The 3,613-nt window shown below is 42.0% G+C and overlaps 1 long non-coding RNA gene across 1 annotated transcript; it reads left to right on the top strand.

Annotated features, from left to right (window-relative positions):
• The first annotated feature begins 472 nt into the window (after positions 1-472).
• LOC119888203 lies at positions 473-2,486 on the top strand. Its single transcript, XR_005441865.1, has 3 exons — positions 473-1,026; positions 2,100-2,213; positions 2,302-2,486. It is a non-coding gene; the product is annotated as an uncharacterized LOC119888203 (long non-coding RNA).
• Positions 2,487-3,613: the final 1,127 nt, after the last annotated feature.

The raw sequence follows: 3,613 nt of genomic DNA, 5'->3' as shown, positions 1-3,613 counted from the left end.
GTGTACTCACACTAGGCGATGCGTACCGTGCCCATGCACGTTTATGGAAGCGTATAGAGGACTAATTTCTAATTATAATGCAAACTTGAAAATTAATGATTCTCTTAACGCCTCTAACCCCAAACTTCTAACAAGTACTTCCTGTGTTCTTCTTCTTTATCACAATCCCCAAACCTTGACCCCCTGCCCTAGGCTCTTGGTATGTGAATGAGTGAGTTTTGATTATTTTTCCCTGTGTTGTGACTGCAGAATGCTTGGTGTGTTTTGGTTTTGTGTTTTCTTTCTCTGTTCTCCCTTTTTCTCGCAGCGAAAGGGAGGCGGGTCCAAGGATCCTAGATCACTCACGCACCTGCTTCCCATCCCTGATCACTCACCTGCTCGCTATCAAGCAATCTACTCAGCCTTCTTAAACTGCCTCTAGCCATCCAGTCTCTGCTGGACTGTTGTCATTCTGTGTGTGTACTTGCACCCCCCAACTTCGTACTGACTTGCTTTTTGAGTTAGTTTGTTCTTTTGGCTCCTGCCAAACTTGTAACTTTGTTTCTATCTGTCACACCTGCACTTACCTTCGTTTTGTGATTCCTGAGCAAGTCTCAAGCAAGTCCCAAGTTACAGTGATGAAAGTCATGTCATTGCTTCGGTCAAGCAACTCACAAGTCAAGTCATATGAAATTCTTAGGAATTCACAGTTTAAGAAAGGTGGCAATTCAACTGCATAATCATTTTGGTGATGTACTGAGTGTTTCTGTTCTAACTATTTAGTTTAATGAAATTGGGTAGAATAATAGAGTAATAGAAATGTGTCAGTAACGGTAAGCTCTTACCATTCCTGTAAAATTCATTTTATTAGGACAAATTTATTGTCCTCCAACTGCGTATATCACGTAACTATTTTGGTCCAGTCATGACTGAGTGATGCCTACAACTTCGACTACTTTAATTAACCCAGGATGGAATTTAAGAAGAATAAGGAACTTGGAAATGGCTGTTGAGAAAACAACAATTTCACCTCAGCTACAGACTTTGGTAATCCCCCCCCCCCCCCCCCCCACCACTTCTTTTACATGCACTTGCAACCACGAGTACATACCATTGATCTTGCTTTACAGGTATGTGCTAGATGTGAATTTAAGCCCAATACATAAAGTATCAATAACTAAATGAAAATAATTACTTATTTTAGGTGTACTTTTAGTTTTACAAAGGACTTGTTTCATCTGTAACTTAACTGACAATACATTTTATATTGTCACAAAATTGAGATATTCAAACTGTATGTGATATCACGGAGGATGAAGGAGCTGTAAAACTTGCATAACATCCCTTCAAGCAAATGTAAACAACATCTCTGCTGGTTTCTCATACAGGAGATGCTAATACTAGACTAAGGCAGAGCACAGGCTCAAATTGAGGCGAAACGGTTTGATTCCCAGGGCTTCTGCCCTATTTCAGAGTAAACTTCAACTCTCCAATGGCTTTTGTGATTAACACTCACCACATAGGAGCTGATAACAGTACATATCAAATTGTCAGATCTGACATCAGTACTGGAGATGAGATATTAAAGCTGGGGTACGTAACAGAGAAACTAGCAAGAGACTGCTAGACACTTCTAAATTGACGTATTAGTCGTCATCGGTCAGGAAATCTTCATGGTCCCTCCATGGACACTCTAATCCTTCCATTGTCCTCTGCAGTGCCAGAGCGCAGCCATGCAGCATTACGCATGAGTGCCAGGCATAATTTATGTTTACAGCAATCATACAGAGTACTTAACACCTCGCCAAAATGATCACCTCAGTCAGTGGTATCCCCCACCCTGGGAGACCTTTTTTGAATGGTTGTGACAGCACAGCTGTAGGGAGTGACGCTACAGGGTGTGAGGTGGGTGTGTTGGCAAGGATTGGCGGACGCGGGAGATTTTAAAGCGCCATACTTCCGCATTATCTGCCCCTCTCATCGCCACACTGACATCAGCGCTTGCTGTCTGCATTATTCACCTTTGCGCTGTTTGTTCACTGGTGAGGAGACTGTCTAAATATGCCCGTTGTTAAAATCTATGTCGGTGAGCTGTTTAACAGTGAGTTGATTACTCGCAGGCTCCTCTTCCTGGCTGTCTGTTATGCATTTGCTTGGTCTCTCGGCGTCCCCGTGTGTATGTGTGGGAGGATTCCCCTTCTCTGGGCCATATGTCCGTCTTCCTTCGCTGCCCGGTAGGTTACAGACTGTTGCATGTGGTGTCAGGTGTTGTGATCCCACTGTAGGAGAGCTAATCTGAGCTCTCCTCTTTGTGTTTTTCAGGTGCAGGATCAGCCTCATTCATTCTCCCTGCTGTCCTGTCTCTCAGTGACAGTTGAATTGCCTCCTAATTGAGTTGCCTCTTAGTGATAGTTCAGCTGCTCCTCAGTGTTGATGGATTTAAAACATTTTTAGCTGGACTTGTGTTTGCCTTTTCCTTCTGAATGTGCTACTCCTTTTTTTTTTTTTCATTTATGGGCAGCTGTCATTTTTAATTCTGTTTTGAATTAACATTAGCTTGCTTTGTTTTGAATTTTTGTTTTAATTAACTTTCATCTTGGTGTGAATTTTATTGCTGCTTGAATTAATAGCTTGCTTTGTTTGAATTGTTTTTGGTTTGGGCGCTACATGTCAGAAGTGTATTAGACAACTGGCTGCTTTTTAAAGAGATTTTAGACACATGTAAATTTAAAATAAAGAATATTTTATGTGAATGAAACACACTCTCAGTTCCTCCATCCCCAAGTAAAACTAACCTGTGTGCTTTCTAGTGTAATGGTCAACTTTAGTTTATACTTCCGGGGTGAAACTCCCCAGGTGTCGTAGTTGTAGCTGGCAGTAATACAATATAGTGTCAGTGTGAAAGAGAATCAGATGATTATTGAAATCGCATTCTAATAATCTTTGACCGCTTCCCACTCGGTGCCGCCACATGGTGAACACATTTTTATCTATGTTGGCTTTGTTATGTTTAACATGCATCATGGTTAGGACTGACGATGAGCATGTATTGTAGCAATTGTGCGAAAGCCGTCACTGGCTTTATGATGATCAGTTAGCTGAGTTGAAGTAACTGCGGTCTAACTGTTCTAAAATGTGACGACAATGTAATTTATTGTACTCAGTCAAGCCCACTAACCGTTTTCCTGAGCCTCCAGATAAAGATACAGATAGTGAAGTTACTGGCTTTTCCCCCCCCGGGAGTATTGTGCTAATATGCGACTTGCTGCACTGTATGAAAAGTACACGTGTTGATCTGCCTCTGAGCTGGGAACATGTAAGTAACAGAGCCTGAACATGTCTGGAGAAAAGCCACTGCCGACATGCTGGTGTTTCCGAGTTGATTGTGGGATCTCTCGCTCATGAGCCTGGTTGCAATCTTAGAACCGCACTGCTAGAAACTGCTAGTGGCCGCTGAAAACTCCCATTGTGCCCCTTTAAACATCCACTTACTTACATGATAAAACTTTTGTGTATCAACGGCCATAATTAGGTTTCATAGCCTACGTCATGACGCATGCACAGTAACTGGCGTAGAAATGTTATATTTTAACATTTGGTGAGTTTTGGAACTTTGAAATCTACTGACAGAGCC

The sequence above is a fragment of the Micropterus salmoides genome, unplaced genomic scaffold (assembly GCF_014851395.1).
Source record: "Micropterus salmoides isolate LMB-PRFRI ecotype aquatic unplaced genomic scaffold, ASM1485139v1 Ms_hic_scaffold_5, whole genome shotgun sequence".
Classification (NCBI taxonomy): Eukaryota; Metazoa; Chordata; class Actinopteri; order Centrarchiformes; family Centrarchidae; genus Micropterus; species Micropterus salmoides.
Note: the sequence above shows the minus strand (reverse complement) of the source record. Positions and strands in the feature narration are given on the sequence as shown.